The sequence below is a fragment of the Leopardus geoffroyi genome, chromosome C1 (assembly GCF_018350155.1).
Source record: "Leopardus geoffroyi isolate Oge1 chromosome C1, O.geoffroyi_Oge1_pat1.0, whole genome shotgun sequence".
Lineage (NCBI taxonomy): Eukaryota > Metazoa > Chordata > Mammalia > Carnivora > Felidae > Leopardus > Leopardus geoffroyi.
In genome coordinates, this window is record NC_059328.1 from 215,086,900 (window position 1) to 215,109,064 (window position 22,165).

Genomic DNA, 22,165 nt, shown 5'->3' on the forward strand with positions numbered 1-22,165 from the left:
TAACTGAGGGGGAGGGGGATAGAAGTAACTGAGGGGAAAACCCAAACAGTCTGCTACTGGCACAAAAATAGACACATAGACCAATGAAACAGAATAAACAGCCCAGAAAAAAAAACCCATGCTTATATGGTCAATTAATCTACAACAAAGGAGACAAGAATGTACAATGGGGAAAAGGCAATCTCCGATAACTGGTGCCAGGAAAACCAGACAGCTACAGGCACAAGAATGAAACTGGACCGCTTTCTTATGCTGTACACAAAAGTAAACCCAAAATGGGTTAAGGATCTAAATGTGAGACCTGAAACCAAAAAAATCCTAGAAGAGAACACAGGCAGTAATTTCTCTGACATTGGCTATAGAAACATTTTTCTAGATATGTCTCCTCAGGCAAGGGAAACAAAAGCAAAAATAAACTGTTGGGACTACACCAGAATAAAAAGCCTTTGCATGGCAAAGTAAAGTGTCAACAAAATGAGAAGGCAATCTAGTGAACGAGAGAAGCTATTTGCAAATGACACATCTGATAAAGGGTTAGTATCCAAAATATATAAAGAACATATACAACTCAACACCAAAAAAACAAACAACCCAATTAAAATGGGCAATTGACATTTCTCCAAAGAAGACATCCAGATGGCCAACGGACGCATGTCAAAAGATGCTCAGCATCACTCATCATCAGGGAAATCAAATCAAACCTGCAATGTGATATCAACTTATACCTGTCAGAATGGCTAGAATCAAAAAGACGAGAAACAACAAATGTTGACGAGGATGTGGAGAAAAAGGAACCCTTGTGCGGTGTCGGCAGGAATGCAAACTTGCGCGGCTACTGTGGAAAACAGAATGGAGCTTCCTTAAAAAATTAAAAACAGAATTAACCTATGATCCAGTCATTCCACGACTGGGTATTTAGCCAAGGAAAATGAAAACACTAATTCAAAAAGATATAAACAGTCCTATGTTTTTGGCAGCGTTATTTACCATAGCCAAGATCGGGAAGCAACCCACGTATGTAAGCTCGGTGACCCCAGCAAGCCCCTGTCTCTCCAGCAAGTGGAGACACGGTTTGTGCTCTTGAGCTCCTTCGCGATTCTCCCCACCCACTCTCCCTGACTTTCACATCCTAATTCCTTGTTGTCTGCTTACACCAAACACCTACTGAAGCAGAAATGGTGTACCTCCAAATGATTAACTGATGCGGAGGGGGTACAAATAACTGAAAGAGCAGGGAGGGAGGGTACTAGACGCAATCAGCTGCCTTCTCCGAGAGGAAGTTGAAGCAGAGACCTGAAGGAAGCCAGCGAGCAAGGCCCTGAGAATGACAGAGGCAGAACTTCCAGACTGGATTTGTTGGTTTGCTTTTGGCTCAAGACGGAGACAAGTGAAGATGAACCCTGGTTTTCCTTTAGGGCTATTGAGCTGATACGGTGGGAAAGCAAGCAGGAATTTGAGGGGAGAGTCAGGCCAGAGGTCAGGGAGAGGTAGCACATTGGCAGGAAGCTGGATTTGAACACGGTCCTTGTAACAGGGTCTGAACCCACCAGAACCTGGAAGGTTAGATACCAATTACAGTGACAGCTCATTGGGTATCGGCTTAGTGAGTTTCTAACCCAAGCAACATTTCTTTAGAGGCAAGATGAGGAACGTTCTCAAGGCCACGTAGCTGCTGAGTCCCAGCTGGGCCCTGAGTCCTCTGGAGCCACACGCTTCCCGCCACGCCACCTGTCAGTGATACATGCTAGCAGCCCGGCACACTCACACAGAAGACAGGAAGGGGGGGAGATACTGAGACAAGATCTATGCCCAAGACAAAATCGATTGTGGTGGACCAACTATGAACAGCACTGCTTCCCTGATAATGCAACAGAAATTGGTGAAATTAATTTTAAACCTGGAAACTAGACAGTGATAAAGAGGGGTTGAGCACATTTCTTTTCCACAGGCAGTTGTTCAAATGACAGAGTGGTGAGATATTCATCTATATTTCTATCTCTCTGTCTACCTACCTATCTATTCTATCTACCTATCATAGCTATCATTCTCTATCTATCTATCATCTATCTATCATGTACAGAATCTACAACATGAAGAAAGCCCTTGAAAGAAAAAGGAAACCAGAGGCCCAAAGGACAAACTAGACATTCCTATTGGCAAAAAGCGGTAAATGACAAGCACCAGGAGAAGGGCCGTGGAGAACAGATGGCAGAGGCCAGAACACGACTGAGCCGTGTCAGAGTGTGTGATGGAGGAAGGAGAAGGTAGTCTCGAAGGACCCCAGATGAAGAGGCCTGTGGGTGATGGCAGGCACAAGGGAGGGCAGAAAAACCTCGGCTGTTGTAAAATAAATAAATAAATAAATAAATAAATAAATAAATAAATAAATAAATAAGCCTTTTACTTTAGATTTCTGGAAAAGTTGAGGATGATGGAATTTTTAAAGCAGCCCTTCAAGGAACCAAAGCACTCTGAGAACAAGATGAAGTATTTAATCATTTGGAGGTCTTCACCATTTCTTTTTTGGTTTATTTATTTATTTTTAATTTTATGTTTTGAATTTACATCCAAATTAGTTAGCATATAGTGCAACAATGATTTCAGGAGTAGCTTCCTTAGTGCCCCTGACCCATTTAGCCCACCCCCCTCCCACAACCCTTCCAGTAACCCTCAGTTTGTTCTCCGTATTTATGAGTCTCTTCTGTTTTGTCCCCCTCCCTGTTTTTATATTATTTTTGCTTCCCTTCCCTTATGTTCATCTGTTCTGTGTCTTAATGTCCTCATATGAGTGAAGTCATCTGAATTTGTCTTTCTCTGACTGACTAATTTCACTTAGCATAATACCCTCCGGTTCCATCCACATAGTTGCAAATGGCAACATTTCATTCTTTTTGATTGCCGAATAATACTCCATTGTATATGTATACTACATCTTCTTTATCCATTCATCTGTCGATGGCCATTTGGGCTCTTTCCATACTTTGGCTATTGTTGATAGTGCTGCTATGTACATTGGGGTGCATGTGTCCCTTCGAAACAGCACACCTGTATCCCTTGGATAAATACCTAGTAGTGCAACTGCTGGGTTGTAGGGTAGTTCTATCTTTAATTTTTTGAAGAACCTCCATAGTGTTTTCCAGAGTAGCTGCACCAGCCTGCATTCCCACCAGCAGTACAAAAGAGATCCTCTTTCTCCGCATCCTCGCCAACATCTGTTGTTGCCTGAGTTGTTAATGTTAGCCATTCTGGTAGGTGTGAGATGGTATCTCATTGTGGTTTTGATTTGTATTGCCCTGATGTTGAGCATGTTTTCATATGTCGGTTGGCCCTCTGGATGTCTTCTTTGGAGAAGTGTCTATTCATCTCTTTTGCCCATTTCTTCACTGGGTTATTTGTTTTTTGGGTGTTGAGTTTGGTAAGTTCTTTATAGATTTTGGATACTAACCCTTTATCTGATATGCCGTTTGCAAATATCTTCTCCCATTCTGTCGGTTGCCTTTTAGTTTTGCCGATTGTTTCCTTCGCTGTACAGAAGCTTTTCGTTTTGATGAGGTCCCAATAGTTCATTTTTGCTTTTGTTTCTGTTGCCTCCAGAAACATGTTGAGTAAGAAGTTGCTGTGGCTAAGATCAAAGAGGTCTTTGCCTGCTTTCTCCTCTAGGATTTTGATGGTTTCCTGTCTTACATTCAGGTCTTTCATCCATTTTGAGTTCATTTTTGTGTCTGGTGTAGGAAAGTGGTCCAGGTTCATTCTTCTGCATGTCGCTGTCCAGTTTTCCCAGCACCACTTGCTGAAGAGACTGTCTTTATTCCATTGGATATTCTTTCCTGCTTTGTCAAAGATTAGTTGTCCATACATTTGTGGGTCCATTTCTGGGTTCTCTATTCTGTTCCATTGATCTGAGTGTCTATTTTTGTGCCACATTTATTTATTTATTTTGAGAGAGAGAGAGAGAACTGGGGAGGGATAGAGAGAGAGGGAGAGAGAGAATCCTAAGCAGGCTCTGTGCCACCAGCGCAGAGCCTGACATGGGGCCCGAACTCATGAGCTGAGTGGTCATGAACCCAGCTGAAACCAAGAGTCAGACACTTAATCGACTGAGCCACCCAGGTGCCCCGGGCCTCACCATTTCTGCACACAGCAGGTGTTCAGTGTAAGCAAGCAACAAAGAATTAGGATGTGAAAGTCAGAGCGAGTGGGTGGGGAGAATTGAGAAGGCGCCCAAGAGCCCCCAGCCTATCCCCGCTTGCTGAGGTCACAGAACTGACACAACCAGGAACGGAACCTTCCCCCATTCCTTGATGTCCACTCCGTGTGTACTTTCCTGCTCTCTGTCTGGCCCGTGTGGGGAGTTTGAGCATTTGTCCTTTATCAGCAGGAGACCAGAGTGAACTCTTGGGTGAGGTACCCTCAGCTGTCAGCTCCCACAAAAATACCAGTGACAGGTCGGAGAAAGACAAATATCATATGACCTCACTCGTATGTGGCATTTAAGTTACAACACAGATGAACATAAAGGGAAGGGAGCAAAAATAATATAAAAACAAGGAGGGGGACAAAACAGAAGAGACTCTTAAAAACAGAGAACAAACTGAGGGTTGCTGGAGGGGTTGTGGGTGGGGGGATGGGCTAAATGTATAAGGGGCATTAAGTGTGAGCACTGGGAGTTAATACGTAGGGGATGAGTCACTGGAATATATTCCTGAAATCATTATTGCACTATATGCTAAGTAACTTGGCTGTAAATTAAAAACAAACAAACAAACAAACAAACCAGTGACAGCCACCTCTGCACCAGAAGCTGAAGTTAAGAATCGAGCTATGGCAATGCCAGCAGGCTCATCCACTAAATATACTAATTAAGATTAAGAAGCATCGCCGATGACTGACTTGTACTTTGAAGTTCTTGAAAAACTGTGCACATGGTTTATAAACCAAAAGGCAAAATTAGAAGGGGAATATATAAAGGAGGAAGCTCAGAACAGGGTGATGAAAGCCTTGTAGGCCATAGAGCAGGATTTTTCCAGTTGTTCTGGAATCGCTGCTTAGTTCTATTCAAATTTCTGCTGCAGCTTAGGGCGGCCCCCTCCCTGCACCCTGCCTTGATAAAAGGTAAGGAGGAAGTGGGGAGGAGCTTGGGTTTTGGGGGTGCCACGTTCCATGCAAAGAGGGCAGTGGTTCCCAGGGTTCCTTGGGAAAATCCCTGGGCTCCTGCAAGAACGGAGGCTCCAGCCAGGAGTCACAGGGCTGTGGAGCCTGTAGGCCCGCTCCCAAGTCTCCTGGGAGAGGGTTCTGAGAGCAGAGGCTAGGCTGTCTTGTCCTTTCTGTTGTGCTCCCCCTTCCCCATGCTTCTCAAGGCCTGGGAGACACTGAATATGGGACTAGTGCTGGCTTCCGTCGAAGAATTTCTGAAGGCAGGGGCCTGCTGGGGGACTTCATGCTGTCAGGTTTGAGGGGAGTATGGCCTGGTGTGCCCTAGGAGATGAAGCATACTGACCTCATCTTTGTTCTTGTGGCCTTCAGAACAGCCCTTGCAAAGAAGAGCCCAGAATTCCTTGAGGTTCCCTGGAGCCCAGAGGTTAGCAAGTGCTAGGGGTAGGGGGCCGCCCAAGTGGCCAGGTGCCCAGGGGCTGCCCAAGCTGGAGAAAGGGTTGGGAGCATGTATGTACCTCTAGGACCAGACAGACATATGGTGGCCTCTCTGGGAGGGATGGTCTCCAGTGGGGGGAGGGCGGGAAAGGGGAGGAGGTGCAGGTGAACTCTGGCCCAAGGCAACCTTAAATACCCCATCAGAGGAGGCATCAGAGCCAGGCTGAATCAGAGGGATGCCTCTGACCAGGGACTCACAGGCAGCCATGGAAGGACACCTGATCCCTGCCCCCTCCCCCACGGCTGAGGAAGGGGAGGAGGGTGAGGTGGTTTCTTTAGGGCCAGTCTCCCACCCTCCAAATACCCTAGCCTGTGCTAGAAAAACTTGGAATCACGTGAAGTTGGATTTTGGAAAATCTGCACATGACAAATGGGCAAAGGCTACGAACAGTGCACAGAAACTGAAATACAAATCACTCTCAAAAACCGGGGAAAGTTTCAACCTCGTGTCTCGTAAGGAGAGAGGAAATCCAAGACACACTGAGATCCCATGTTTCACTTATTAAATTGGCAAAAAATCAGAAGTTTGAGAAGTGATTGGTGAAGCCAAGGGGCAGGCCCCCCGAAATGGCTGGCAGGATCTTGTAGGATTCCGCTTTTAGGCAGGCAGTTTGGCAATGCCTATCAAAGCTCCCGCCTGCAGGCATTTGGCCCAAGGACCTGCTCGCACAAGTGAGGAGGGGTCTGTGCAGGTATCTGACAGCAAGCAGTTGGAGACGCTGCAATGTCTCAGTAAGGAACGGGTCATGCCAATTAGAAATTTCTGAACATTTCCAGGGCGCCTGGGTGGCTCAGTCGGTAAAGCGTCCAACTTCAGCTCAGGTCATGATCTCACAGTTCCTGGGTTCGAGCCCCGCGTTGGGGTCTGTGCTGACAGCTCGGAGCCTGGAGCCTGCCTCGGATTCCGTGTGTCCCTCTCTCTCTGCCCCTCCCCCGCTCATGCTCTGTCTCTGTCTCTCCATAATAAATAAAAGATTTAAAAAAAAAAATTTCTAAACATTTCCATCTATGGAATAAGATGCAGTTGTAGAAGCAAGAAAGAGCTCTAAATTCTGATAAAGAAAGGATCCTAGGGGAGCCTGGATGGCTCAGCCAGTTAAGTGTCTGACCTGTCTGACTCAGGTCATGACCTCACGAGATGGAGCCCCAAATCGGGCTCTGTGTTGACAGCTGGAAGCCTGCTTGGGATTCTTCTCTTTCAGTTTCTCTCTGCCCCCACCCCCAAGCCCCCCATGCGCTCTCTCTGTCTCAATATAAATAAATAAACTTAAAAAGAAAAAAAACAAAGGATCTAAGAAATTTCAAGAAAACAAAAAGAAGAGTAGAAGAGTATGTATTTGTGTGTTTCCATCCGTGTAAAGGGGGAAATATATTCAAATATATTTGGATGTGCCTAAAAACTTCTGGAAGGAGTTAAAAGAAATGTGTCAACAATCAGTTAGAGGAGGGAGCCCGGGCAGGTGAGGAACAGGACTGGGAGGGAAGGAGACTTTAATGTACATACCTTTTAATATTTTATTTTTTTAAAGGTATGTATTCATAAATTAAATAGATAAATCTTTTGAGAAGAAAAATGAATAGATCTTAAATGTGGAAATGAATCACTTCTGGGGTGCCTTGTTGGCTTAGTTAAGCGTCTGACTCTTGCTTTCGGGTCACGTCACGATCTCACGGTTTGTGGGATCGAGCCCAGTGGCGGCTCTGGGCTGAGAACAGGGAGCCTGTTTGGGGTTCTCTGTCACCCTCTCTCTCTGCCCCTCCCCGCTTGCACTCACTCTCAAAAATAAATAAATAAACATTAAAAAAACAAAAAAAGGAATCACTTCTGAAAATGGAGTCAGAGAAGTTATGGAGTCTGACCAAGGGGCCTCTAAGAATCCTGCTATACAGCTGGGTAGTGAGTTTGGAGAGGAAAACTGGTAGCCATGATGGGAAAAAATAAAGCTGTCTTATGTTTATACCTTCAAAAAATCCAAATATTTCCCCCCAAAAATCAGATACAGAAGAAATGGTTATATGCGATCTTTTAATTCTCTAATTAAAATGTTCTCAGGGTGATTTAAATAAAAGAGGCCATTTTGTAATCATTAAGCAATCTTAATACAATATTGCACATCCGTGGGTTAGTGACAAAATTGAATACCAATCTCTAAGAAAGACCTTTAAAAGTGAGACTCGGAGGAAAATTTATCATGATAAAGAGTACTGTGCAGATCAAAAAAACAGTGATGCTGGAAAACCAGGCAGGATCCTGCTCTCCTCATTATTAACATGTTTCATGGGGATTGACCAATGTAATGAGACATAAAACAAATGTTATCAGAACGTAAGTTTAAATAATCATAATTTGGGGGTGCCCGGGTGGCTCCGTCGGTTAAGCGTCCAACTTCGGCTCAGGTCATGATCTCGCGGTTTGTGAGTTCGAGCCCTGCGTCGGGCTCTGTGCTGACAGCTCAGAGCCTGGAGCCTGCTTCGGATTCTGTGTCTCCCCGTCTCTCAGCCCCTCCCCTGATCATGCTCTGTCTCTCTCTGTCTCTCAATAATAAATAAATGTTAAACAAATTTTAAAAAATAATCATAATTTGCAGGTGATATGATTTGGGCGCCTAGAAAACCCAAGAGAACCAATTGAAACTATTGAAATTACAGAGAATTCATCCTGGAGCCAGAATAGGATAGATACACTACATGTCAACAATAACAAGAAAGTAGAGAGATATCAGTCATAGGAGTAACAAAACCAGAAAACAAAGAATAACCATATTAATAAACGCAAACAACCTGTATAAAGGAAAAACTTGAGAGATAAAAGGAGACTCACATCTCTAGAGAAGCATGGGTTTTTCCTGGATTGGAAATTTAAAAACATGTCAATTCTCATCAGGTTAATATATAGTTTTAGTGACATTACAATTAAAAAATCCAATTACAAAAAACCTGTTGGAATGTTTTGATGAGATGATTATGAAATTCATTGTAGGATAGACAGGGAAGATTAGCTCAAACATTTTGAGACATATATGTAATGGAGAGAGTCTACTTCTCCTAAATATCATGAAATGCTACAATAATACAAGGAATGTGGTATTACCCCAAGGCAGTCAATCAGTGGGACAGAATGGCCAGCCCAGAAATGAATTCTTATCTATAAAAACGCTCTTATAGAAGAGGCATCACAAACATAAAAAATGGAGGGATTAAGAAAGCAAACTAGGGGCGCCTGGGTGGCGCAGTCGGTTAAGCGTCCGACTTCAGCCAGGTCACGATCTCGCGGTCTGTGAGTTCGAGCCCCGCGTCGGGCTCTGGGCTGATGGCTCAGAGCCTGGAGCCTGTTTCCCATTCTGTGTCTCCCTCTCTCTCTGCCCCTCCCCGTTCATGCTCTGTCTCTCTCTGTCCCAAAAATAAATAAACGTTGGAAAAAAAAAAAAAAAAAAAAAAAGAAAGCAAACTAAACATCACACAAAAAAACCACACACCACTATCTCTTATTACCACAGATGAAAAGACCCTAACAAAATGTCAGGAAACTGATATATAAAAGGATTATACACCATGACCAAGTAGAATTTATCTCAGGAATGCAAGGTTGGTTTAACATGCAAAAATCAATTAATATAATGCACTATACCAATGAAATAAAGGACACAAATTATATGATCATCTCAGTAGACATCTGGCATCAAAGAGCATTTGACAAAATTCAACACTTCTTCATGATAAAAGTACTCAACAAACCAGGTATAGAAAACTTCTTGAACTTGATAAAAGACATTTATGAAAACCCCACAAAAATGAACTACTGGGACCTCTGCACAGCAGAGGAAACAATCAGCAAAACTAAAAGGTGACTGACAGAATGGGAGAAGATATTTGCAAATGACATATCAGATAAAGGGTTAGTATCTAATATCTACAAAGAACTTATCAAACTCAACACCCAAAAAACAAATAATCCAGTGAAGAAATGGGCAAAAGACATGAATAGACACTTCACCAAAGAAGACATCCAGATGGCCAACCAACACATGAAAAATGCTCAACATCACTCATCATCAGGGCAATACAAATCAAAACCACAATGAGATACCACCTCACACCTGTCAGAAGGGCCAACATTAACGACTCAGGCAACAACAGATGTTGGTGAGGTTGTGGAGAAAGAGGATCTCTTTTGCACTGCTGGTGGGAATGCAAGCTGGTGCAGCTACTCTGGAAAACAGTATGGGGGTTCCTCAAAAAACTAAAAATAGAACTACCCTACAACCCAGCCGTTGCACTACTAGGCATTTATCCAAGGGATACAGGTGTGCTGTTTCGAAGGGACACGTGTACCCCCATGTTTATAGCAGCACTATCAACAGTAGCCAAAGTATGGAAAGAGCCCAAATGTCCATCGATGGATGAATGGATAAAGAAGGTGTGGTATATATACACAATGGAGTATTACTCGGCAATCAAGAAGAATGAAATCTTGCCATTTGCAACTACGTGGATGGAACTGGAGGGTATTATGCTAAGTGAAATTAGTCAGTCAGAGAAAGACAAAAATCATATGACTTCACTCATATGAGGACGTTAAGAGACAAAACAGATGAACATAAGGGAAGGGAAACAATAATGTAAAAACAGGGAGGGGGACAAAACAGAAGAGACTCACAAATATGGAGAACAAACAGAGGGTTACTGGAGGGATTGTGGGAGGGGGGATGGGCTAAATGGGTCAGGGGCACTAAGGAAGCTACTCCTGAAATCATTGTTGCACTATATGCTAACTAATTTGGATGTAAAGTTTAGAAAATAAAAGATAAAATAATAATAATAGTAATAACAATAATAAAAGAAAACCCCACAGCTAATATCATACTTAATTATGAAAGTCTGGGTATTTTCCTATAAAATCAGGAGGATGATAAGGATGCCCATCCAATGGAAAGTCTATCCAGGATGATTAGTCAAGAAAAAGAAATAAAGGGTTGGAAAGGAAGGAATTAAACTCTCTCTATTCGCAGATGCCATAGTCTTGTATTTAGAATCTCCTAAAAAACTGTTGGAAATAAACAAATTCAGCAAGGCTTCAGGATATAAGATGAATATACAAATATCAACTGTATTTCTATATGGTAGGAATGAGCACACCAGAAGTGAAATTAAGAAAAGAATTCCATTTATGATGTCAAAAAATATTTCAAAATATAAATTTAACAGAAAAAGCACAAAACATATTCTGAAAACTATAAAATACCATTGAAAGAAATTAAAGAAAATCTAAATACATGTGAAGACATTCCATTTTCATGGATCAGAAGAATTAATATTGTTAAGATGGTATTACTCCCCAAATTGATTCAACACAATCAAAATCAAAATCCCAGCTGGCTTCTTTGCAGAAATTAATAAACTGATTGTAAAATTCATATGGAAATTCGAGGGACCCATGCAAAAACAACCCTGAAAAAGAAGAGTAAAATTGGACCCATTTTCCTGATATCAAAAATTACTACAAAGCAATAGTAATCAAGACCGACATAAGGATATATATATCTATAGGTTAATGGAATAGGATTGAAAATCCATAAATCAACCCATACATCTATGGCCAGTTGATTTTTTAAAATGTTCATTTAGGGGCGCCTGGGTGGCGCAGTCGGTTCAGCGTCCGACTTCAGCCAGGTCACGATCTCGCGGTCCGTGAGTTCGAGCCCCGCGTCGGGCTCTGGGCTGATGGCTCAGAGCCTGGAGCCTGTTTCCCATTCTGTGTCTCCCTCTCTCTCTGCCCCTCCCCCGTTCATGCTCTGTCTCTCTCTGTCCCAAAAATAAATAAACGTTGAAAAAAAAAATGTTCATTTATTTTTGAGAGAGAGAGAGAGAGACAGAACACAAGCAGGGGAGGGGGAGAGAGAGGGAGACAGAGAATCCACAGCAGGCTCCAGGCTCCGAGCTGTCAGCACAGAGCCTGACACGGGGCTCAAACCCACAATCTGTGAGATCATGACCTGAGCTGAAGTTAGATGCTCAACTAACTGGGCCACCCAGGTGCCCCTATGATCAATTGATTTTTGACCATAGAGGCCAAAAGTTCCAAGACCATTCAGTGGAGTAAGGATAGTCTTTTCCACAAATGGTGCTGGGGCAACTGAATATTCACACACAAAAGAATGCATTTGGATCTCTACCTCACACCGTATACAAAAATTAAGTCAAAATGGATCAAATACCTAAATGTAAGAGCTAAAACTATAAAACTCTTAGCTGACAACATACGTGTAAACGTTCTTGACATCAGATTAGACAATGGTGTTTTAGATAACACCAAAACATGGCAAAGGATCTGAATAGACATTTCTCCAAAGAAGGTATACAGTTAGCACATGACAATTTGCTCAACGTCACTACTAATTAGGGAAATGCAAATCAAAACAACAATGAGATTGCATTATATCCATTAGGATATTGCATTATATCCACTAGGGTGGCTATAATAAAAAAGACAGATAATAACAAATACTGGTGAGGATATAGAGAAGTTGGAACCCTCATACACTGCTGATGGGAGCATACAATGGTGCAGGCATTTTGGGAAATAGCCTGGCAGTTCCTCAAAGGGCTAAACATGGAATTACCATATGACCTAGCAATTCCATTCCTAAGTGTACTCCCAAGAGAAATGCAAACGTATGTCCACACAGAAAGTTGTACATGAATGTTCATAGGAGCATTATTCATAACTGGCAAGAAGTGGAAATAATCCAAGTGTCTACCAACTGATGAACGGATAAACAAATATGATATTTCCACACAATGGAATGTTATTCGGCCCTCAAAATAAATTAAATATTGACACATGCTATAACATGAACCAAACATCGAAAGCATTTTGCTACGTGAAAAAAAGCCAGGCACAAAACACCACATATTGTCTTATTTCATGTGTAAGAACTGTCCAGAACAGGCAAATGCATAGAGGTGGAAAATAGATTGGTGTTTGCCTAGGGCTGGAAGGATGGTGGGGTGTGGGGTTGAGGAACCGCTAATGGGGGCGGGATTTCTTTTGAGATGATGCAAATGTTCTAAAATTGGTTGTGGTGGTGGTTGTACTTTAAAAACCGTTGAACTGTGTGCTCTAAAAAGGTGAATTGTGTGGAATGTGAATTATATCTCCATTAAATTGTTATTAAGAAAGGAGGAACGTCAATAAAAGTTTGGAATGCTAGTAAGCAGTTTGGGAAAAACATTTGAGTTTAGATCTTCAAAATAAATTCCCTAAATAACCAGCAACAGAATTAAAGCATTAAATATTTTCTTCAAACTAGAGAACATTAAAAAAAAATTGCATATGGTTTTATTACTTTTTCCTCCCCTTAAACCACTAGTTTTGGAAAATGTGGCATTCCGATGAACTAGGTATATATATCCCCCTTTTAATATTTGCATAATATTCTATGATACTCCATTTCTATTTCCTTTGTTTTACTATTATTTGCTTTGTTTTCATTGTTTTTTTTTTTTTTTTTAATGTGTGTTTAAGTTAGGCTCTTTTTTGGTTAGAGAAAGAGACAGTTATTCAGGTTACTTGAAGAAAAGATACACAAGGCTGAAACTAGGTCAAGGCAGCGTGGGGACAGGCCCCTCCACCTGTCAGGGGTCAGACAATAGAACATTTGGAGAAGGAAGTCCACGGTTTCCAACTCTTGCTGTGGCCCGCTGGGGAAAGCAGTAAGCACCGCGGTTCCCTGGCACCAAGCAAGCATGGGCTGTCAACCCTGTTCCGTCCCTTACGGGTCGCATGGGCAGTACACGTCTCCTCCCCTTGGGCCTCCTGTTCCTCTACTGCCAGGGAGGCAGGACAGATATTCGCTAAGTACTGGGACTAATGTGAGGATGCACAGTGCTGGCACACAATGTGTGGTCGCTGTTTTTTCTAAGAATTATTATGCAAATCAACACAGGTAATATTTCCATCTATAAAAATAACAATATTCCTACTTACGTCTCGCTTATCCAACATAGCATAAGCCTAAAAGGGGACAACAGAAAGAAGAAGGAAGGAGTGGAGACATAAAACTCAATGGGGGATAAGTTTTAAAAAAATTCCTATTACAAAGACTTTTGCTTATGGGGGTGGGGTCAAATTATGCCTAAACTTCCTAGGAGCCAAGGTGAAAAGGGGGAATGCGTCAGTGACTCATTCAACTGCAGTCGGGGATAAAAACTGACCAAGTGCTCAGGAGAAATTGCATTGGCACTAGGACGAGCTAAGTGATCTCTCTCAAGGGCTTTTATGGAAGAAGGAGCTTCGTGCAGAGATTTTTAAACTTTAAAGAGTTCGTTAAATACATGGATTCCCGGATTTATGTCCGATTTGGGGCGAGGCTAACGTGGATCCCAGGAATGCGCCTTGTAGAGGAAGTCCGGGTAACACACGGACCCTAGTCTATTCCATCCAGTAGAGTCTCTCTCCTGGACCCACAAGGTTTGCACAGGCACACGCCAACAGGCTTCAGACTCTTCTGTGCCTCCTTTGCTGTAACCTGATGGCTTCACGTAAAAAACACAGCCAAGCACAAGTCATTCTGCAGGGTGACGTGGCTGAGGCTTCTGCCTGAGCAGGGGAGGCTCTAGAGGGGTTTAGGAAGGAAATATGGATTGTCCGTCCCCCCCGGGGAATCTCTGGGGAAGCTTGGGTGGAATCATCTTGGGACAGAGCTCCTAGATGAGCCACATAGGGGTGGTGTGTGTGTTGCCTGTTAACTACCCACTCCGAGTAGACTGGGGGTGGGGGAGAATCGACACCCTTAAGGAAAATGAGCCCACGGGATCCCTCCAGGTGGGCCAAGATTTTCCTCATAAGGGACAGTGTTACGAATCTACTCTAGCCCACAGGCAGATAGACAATGGAGCCACAAAGCTCCACGCTGTGGCGTCGAGGCCTTGAAACGTCCGGCCTGGAGAAATTCCTTGGCAAGTGAGATGAGACTCTTCTTTTGGCCCCCATCCCACCCCCAACACCAGAGTCAAACATCCGCAGAATGTCTTGCCTTGTGCAACATTACTTCCTGGTATCCCTTCCAAGGTCAACCCTTTGTGAAATATCCACCAAGGTAATTGAAAGAGGCGGCTTGTTCTCTGAAAACATTATCTCTAAACCCGAGACAAGGTCGGGGCAACAGCATTTACCAAATATGGCAGCGTTACTTGTGGATGTGTGCTTTCTGGTTTTAATTAGCCTGCTTCTTCTGACGTCTGTTGAGGCCGTTTTTTAGGTTGAATTCATAAGACCTTTTTGGCCAAGGATAAAAGAAAGCCCAGCTTTCTACTCTCTGGATTAGAGGGACAGAACTCCGGGTTATCCCCGTGTGGTTGCAACCGAGCGTTAGGCTAGTCAAGAAGAGGCAGGTAGTGGTTCTATTTTGCCTTTCATGGAGTTAAGAAAAAAGTATTTTAAAAAATTTTTTTTAAATGTTTTATTTATTTTTGAGACAGAGAGAGACAGAGCATGAACGGGGGAGGGTCAGAGAGAGAAGGAAACACAGAATCTGAAGCAGGCTCCAGGCTCTGAGCCGTCAGCACGGAGCCCGACGCACGGCTCGAACTCACGGACCGCGAGATCATGACCTGAGCCGAAGTCGGATGTTTAACCGACTGAGTCCCCAGGCACCCTCCAAAAACATCTTAATATAATTCTAGAATCATTCCCTTGCGTAACCAGCACCTGCACCCAGAAGGAGAACGTCACTGCCGCTCCAGTCTCCCTGCCCTTTCCCCTGCCCTGCTCCTAAGGGTAACCTCTGACTTCTAACAGCGTGGATTGCTCCTGGCCTGGTTCGGTACTTTATGTAAATGGAATGGTTCAGAATGTTCTCTTTTGTGTCTGACTTCTCGTGACATCGGCGTGTGAGATCCGTCCACACTGTTCCACGTTATTTCGTGTCTTTGCTGGAGAGTTTGTTCTCATGGCTGGGAAGCAGTGATTCTCACAGTGGAGCGGGCCTCAGGGGGTTAAAACACAGATTGCTGGGTGCCCTCCTCAGAGTTTCTGATGCAGGAGGGCTGGGGTGGGGCCAAAAGTTTGTATTTCTTCCTTTTTTTTTTTTTTTTTAATGTTTCCTTTTGAAAGAGAGAGTCAGAGTGCGAGCAGGAGAGGCAGAGAGAGACAGGGAGAAACACAGAATCTGAAGCAGGCTCCGGGTTCTGAGCTGTCAGCCCAGAGCCCAATGCAGGGCTCGGACCCACAAACCGTGAGATCGTGACCTGAGCCACCGACTGCGCCACCCGGGCGCCCCAGAGAGAGTTTGTATTTCTAGCACGTTCTCAGCTGTTACCGCTGGGCACGCCTTGAGAGCTACCTCTTGGGCAAATCCCCTTTCCTCTGGAAAAGGAGTCTGGGCTTGTTGTTACTGTTGGTTCCAGAAATCACTGAGGGGCAACACCGAGTGGCAGGACGGGTGGAGGGACAGGGTGGGGTGGAGGCCGGAGCTGGCGTTCCCAGGGCCAGGGTGGAACCCAGGACACTGTCCTGAGCTGACGCTGGCCTCTGTGGTGAGTGGTCAGCTGGGGTCAGAGAGGATTTAGTTTCTCTGCCGTCCTGTGCCTAACAGGAGGCTGTTAACGATTTGGATTCTTGTGGCCTCGCCAGGGCTCTCTGGCTCCCTCAGGAGTGGGCAGGATACGGTGGGGGCTTCCAGAACATAAACTGGTCGGATACCAGAGGCCCCAGGGTCCAGCTGCGCACAGCACCAGCGGGCTCACTTTCTTCTTCTTTCCAATGTCTGCCATCCCTCCGGCTTCAGACGCAGGCGGGCAAGGCCCCCAGTGCCCTTCCTCTGTGTTGCCCCTCACCCTGCACCATGTATCATACACCCTTGTTTTTTAGCCTGGGTCCTCTGCCAGACCTTCCCAGTCCTTCTCTCAGGGCCTCATCTGCTTCAGGGGTTTAACTGTTTCCCACGGCCGTGCCCTCCTCAGAGAAGCTCAGTCATTTGCCTAAGATCACACAGCCGGTAAGTGGCCGAGGCTGAATTCGAACCCGGGTCTTGCGGTCCCGGGGCCCTACCCCACGGCTGAGGGGAAAGGAGTGACTGCAGCGGACACAGGGGAAGGCCAGGCATGAGCTTAGGAAGCAGCGTAGCCCTAATCAGAGAGCAAAGATCAGACAGGGCACATGGCAGGAGACAAAGCCAGAAGCAAGGCCAGACCAGCCCTGCTCTCTCTGGGGGCTGATCTATCAGTTCCCGGGGCCTGTCCGGCAAGCCCCTCCCTCCACGTGGTATGGTGGCTTCTTCATGGGGAGCCCGGGGCAGTTTGGCAGCAGGGGCTCAGGCCACGTGCAGGGGTCCTCCCCGCAGTGGCTGTGGCCTGCAGGTATCCCGGTGACAATGACGGCCAGTCCCAGGCTTCCTAGTGAGTGGGGGTGGGTGGCCGCCCGAGCAGCTCACCTCTTGTACTGCCCAGCAAGTGTTGGGCGGTCTTCCTTCTGTAGAGCCCAAGTCAGGCTGAAGTCAAGGGACCCGGGAGTGGAGGGGACCCCAAGGTGTGGCTCGCCCTGGCAGGCTCTCAGAATGGGTCTCCTTGGGCTCTTGAGATAGCCTCGATCCTCAGCTTCCCATCTGAGGGTGGGCCATACCTAGCTGGCACAGGGTTAAACTGGTCAGTCATTGTCCTCGGTGGGTTCCATTTATTCACCCGCTGAGCGTGGCTCTGTCTGACCCTGCACTGGGCCCGGGGTCAGGAGGCAGATGTGCTCCCTTGCTCAGGGCCCCAGGGGAGCAAGCGGGGGCCATATTCTGACACCTGCCATCATCCGAAACATGAGAGCACCCCATCCTCAGGCTTCTCTTTCCCTCTGGAAACATCTCTCACTTGTGCGGTGGAAAGGCAAGCATTCAACGAGATTAGGGTGCCTGCCATCACATCAACATGCCTAAGCGTTAGTGACACTCCCTAAAAAGGCGACGCTTTTTACTCTTTCCAAGCAAAGAGTAAAGGACTGATTCACTTCTTCAAATTGTCTTTACTTTTTAGTAAAAAAAAAAAAAATTCAAGATGGTAAAATGTTTATAATTTTCAATATAAAAAGCAGGGATAGGGTTTGGAAAAAAGGCAGCAGGGGTCATCAGAGCCTTGGCTGTGCCCCAGTGAGTGAAATCTATGCCTTGTCCCTGGGGACTGGCTGGTGGCAGTTCCTGAGCGTCCTGTCCCCTCTGGGCACCGTGGTGACAGCAGTCCCTCTCAGCTGGCTGGGGGAGGAGAGGGCTCAACCTACTTTCTCAAAGCCCCAGCAGCTCCTGGAGTGTTTCCTTTATTAAGAGAACTTTTACCTAATTAATGGAAGCTGACCCTCTTTCCCTGTTTTCCAAATCCAGTCATCAGACAGGCTGTGAGCGAGAGGAGGGAGTGAGCTGGGGACAAGGACCACTCCTTCGGGGTGAGTGGCCTCAGCTGGCCACCGCCCTTGGCAAGCTCCCGCCCCGCCAGTGGGCCAAGGTCTGCTGGACGCAGCCAGAGGGACGCCGGCCAGGGCAGCCAGGCTCCCCATCACAGAGCAAAGCAGACGCTACCGAAAAGTGGGCATGTCATTTCCGTAGCCAAACAGGGATATTTATATGCAGGAAGTTGCACACTCAACACTGGGTCTTTGTGGAGTTCTGGTTGTGGGGCCATTTGCATGTTGGAGTTGCTGTGAACTCATCTATCAACCCACATTCGAGAGGATTTATAAAAAGGCCTGCTAAAAATGACAAGACCGGTATTGATGTCTTAGTCAGCTCGGGCTGCCTTAACAAAATACCACAGACTGGGTGGCTTCAACAACAGAAATTTCTTTTCCCATAGTTCTGGAGGCTGGAGGTGTGAGATCAGGGTGCGGGGTTCTGGTGAGGGCTCTCTTCCTGGCCTGTAGACAGCCACCTTCTAGATATGTCCTCACATGGCCTTTCTTGGTGTGTGCCCAGGAGACAGAGGAGGAAGGGAAGAGGGAGAGAGACTTCTTCTTAGAAGGCGACTAATATCGTCATGAAGACCCACCTTCTTTTTTTTTTTTTTTATTTTTTTAATGTTCATTTATTTATTGAGAAAGACAGACCAGGCACGAGTCGGGGAGGGGCAGAGAGAGAGGGAGACACAGAATCCGAAACAGGCTCCAGGTTCCGAGCTGTCAGCACAGAGACTGATGCGGGGCTCAAACCCATGAACCATGAGATCATGACCTGAGTCGAAGTTGGGTGCTTAACTGACTGAGCCACCCAGCCCCCACAACCTTTAAAAACATTTTTTTAAGGCTGAGGACCCCACCTTCTTGACCTCCCAAAGGCCCCATCCCCAAATGCCATTACACTGGGGGTTTGGGCTTTAACATGAATTTTGGGGAACATGAATATTCGGCACATAACAACTGGCAAAGGAACAAAGGGGGGTGCGATCAAAACGGCTCTGGGGATCCAGTCCTTTTGCCAGAAAGCGGCTGTCCTTCCCTCCTGTTCTAGAACCCCTTCCTAGAGAGCTGGCTTCATCCTCAGCCCTGGAAGGGGAGGACCCTGAGTGCCCCTGGTGCCAGCCCCCTGGCCACAGCTGCCCAGAAGAGAGTGGACCTTTGACCCAGGAGGAACCAAGCCAGAGGCTGGGGCTGAGCGAATCAGATTTGCTCTCCCAGTGATAAAGATTGAGATGAGGACCAGGCCAGTTAAGCAGGGGGGCTCCGGGCTGGATGGCCATGGGTGGGGGGGGGGGCGCATTTTTAATTGTCCAGGACAAGTCATATATAAGTGTAGCAGTGCAGCCAATGTGGAGAGAGACAGAGACAGACAGAGACAGAGAGACAGAGAGAGACAGAGAGAGAGTGTGCAAGGCAGAATGAAAGCCCAGGGAGAGAGACATGTGTGGCATTCCCATCTCCCATTTCTGGTTCCCAGCCCTCAGCAGGCTGGGTGTTAGTTTTGCCCTTCAGTTCCTTGTATTTTCCCAGTAAAATCTCTTAAAGTTGTTTTCTTACCCTGGTTTGAAGGGATTCTAATGCATCACTTCCCAGTGGTCCAACACTGGATGCCCTATCTGTGGTGTGTCTGGTTGAGGACGTGAGGTTGAGCTGGGTCCGTTGTGTCCTTGGGTCGCGGGTGGGTTCTGTCCACCCACATGTTGGTATCCACACAGTGGTAGGCCCTGGGGCCCCAGCAGAGCAGGCAGCAGGGAATTCCCCAACATGGCTCATCGTTCCAAGCATGACTCCTCTGGCTTCTCTTTTCCTTCTAGAACCTTCCGTCATCCGTGCAGTGCTGGAGGCATTCTAAGCGACTCTGTGTGCCTCCTGGTAAGTCCTGTGATCTCCCCAGAGGCCTGCGAGTGGGAGGGAGGTGACTCAGGCCCTGAGGAAGGTTTACCGAGGAGGTTAGGTAAACTGAGGTTTATGGAGGTGTGCACTGTCACAATTAAGACCCATTTGCCTGTGCCTGGGCAGAGAGGGGAGTAGGAATAGCCAAAAATTGCAGAATGCTAGAGGCCTGTGGAAGGTGAGAGAGCCGTGAGCTAACAGGGGCAGAAGGGCCAGGGTGTGTTTGTTTCTTTCTTTCTTCCTTCCTTTCTTTTATTCTTTCTTTCTTTTTTTTTTTTTTTTTAAGTTTATTTATTTATTTTGAGAGAGCACACGTGCACACACACATGAATGAATGTGGCAGGGGCAGAGAGAGGGGGAGAGAGAGAATCCCAAGCAGGCTCCCGACTGTTGACACAGAATCGTGAGATCGTGACCTGAGCCGAAATCTAGAATCAGATACTTAGCTGAGCCACCCGGGAGCCCCAGGGCTAGGATTTCTGTGTTGGTTTGGGTAAGTGAGTTATTCAAGAGGGAGATCTTAAAAAAAAACAAAAACAAAACAGCAATAGTGGCAGAGAAGTTGGGGGGCCTTTGGTTTCCTTCAACTATTTCTCCCCTAAAATATTCAGAGGATTGGGATGAATCTAGATAGTCCCCTGTTCTCCTTCCAGCGGCACGGGATTTTGAACCAGTGGCTGTGAGCTGATTTTTCGAAGTACAACCAAATATCAAAAAATTAATAGCTACAGAGTTGATGCACCTTAGAAAAATTCCAGTTAGCACATCAGGCCTGCGATTTCATAGGAATTAATACTTAGGACGAAAATAAATAGAGAATATCCTGTAAAGCCAATCTGTGGAAAATATTAACAGCACAGGTGGTACACAGCTATGTTAACAATTGTAAACGTGCAGGGTAGATGAGCGACATTCCAGAAACACTGGATTGAAATTACCTGGATGAGCCAGACACCACGGAATTCATTTGTCTTCCCACCTAAGGCTCTCTTCCCTCTCTAGTGTGGCAGGGCTTCCCAGAACGAGGCTCACTCTGAGCAGCTGCGATATCTGGGAGCTCTTAAGATGTGCAGAATCACGGGCTCTCCCCCAGACCCGCTCAGCCAGCAGCCCTGGGCAGGCTGGGGTGGGAGGGGACAGCGCTGTGTGGTGACAAGCCCTCCGGGGGTTCTGAGAAATTCTCCTCTTCAGCCTTCTGCGACAGGACCTCAGTGAGGCTGAAAGTCTTGAAACCGAGGGTAGGAGGGTGTGTTTGTACGTTGTGCGGGGTGGGGTGGGGAGGGGCCGTCCACAGCTTTCCTCAGGCCCCCAGAGGGCGAAGACCACCGCTCTGATGTTCCTGCACCCCATTTCTCTGCCGCTTATTGCCGTCTTCGTGAATCCGTGCGCTTTAATCATAAATAACCCAAACCTTGCTGGGCCATCGGCTAGGGACATCCAGCATGAACAAAGTGGCCGGTGGGTATGTGGGACCTCCCCACACCAAGGAGTCCCTCGAGGACCTAACCCGGGGCTGCCCAAACCCCCCAAATCACAGCAGCACTGGCGCTGTCTCCGCAGAGCCTGGGTCTCTGTGTTTGTGCCCCTTCCTGAGTCCCTGCTGTCTGTCCATCTGGGCTGCTCCTTTTATTCCTCCTGACAGGGCTCTGGGTGTGGCTTCCAGCTTGGACCGACCGTTGGGTCCATGCTGGTGCCCCACGTGGTCCCGCCATCTAGCTCCTCAGAGCTCCGTCCTCCAGGGGTCCACCCGAGGGCCGGGCCCACTCAGTCCACAGTGAAGCCCACAGAGACTCCTGTTCATCCACTGACCCCTTCCTCTATCCAGCAACTGCCAAGCACCCACATGCCCCTGGCCCTGCGGTGATGGATGAGTGGGTCCGATGGTCATAGCACCCGACCATAGGCCACGCTGAGGTCTCCTGGGGCTACAGCTGGCCAGCCCCCACTCCAAACTCCACATGGCGGGGTTCTCTGGTCCTGCAGAACCTGGTACATAGCACAGATGCTCAAATCACAGACCAGGGTCTGCTTCTCCAACTTGGCCACTGCTGTGTGGCCACCCCCCCCCCCCCACCCCGGTGTAATCACCAGGGTCCTTATAAGAGGAGAGCAAGAGGGGCAGAGAGAGATTTGCAGGTGCTACCATTGGTGGCTTTGAAAAGGGAAGAAGGGGCCACGGGACAAGGAATGGAGGCG

At 46.5% G+C, this 22,165-nt stretch overlaps 1 protein-coding gene across 7 annotated transcripts in view; it reads left to right on the top strand.

The window, feature by feature from the left end:
- The window catches only part of NEU2 (neuraminidase 2), a 94,012-nt gene that overhangs the window by 42,122 nt on the left and 29,725 nt on the right, over nucleotides 1-22,165 (top strand). For all 7 annotated transcript variants that reach the window (XM_045481752.1, XM_045481755.1, XM_045481756.1 and 4 more), the window contains one exon: nucleotides 19,891-19,948. The gene's annotated coding sequence lies outside the window, so the exon portion shown is untranslated. The remainder of the gene's footprint in view (nucleotides 1-19,890; nucleotides 19,949-22,165) is intronic.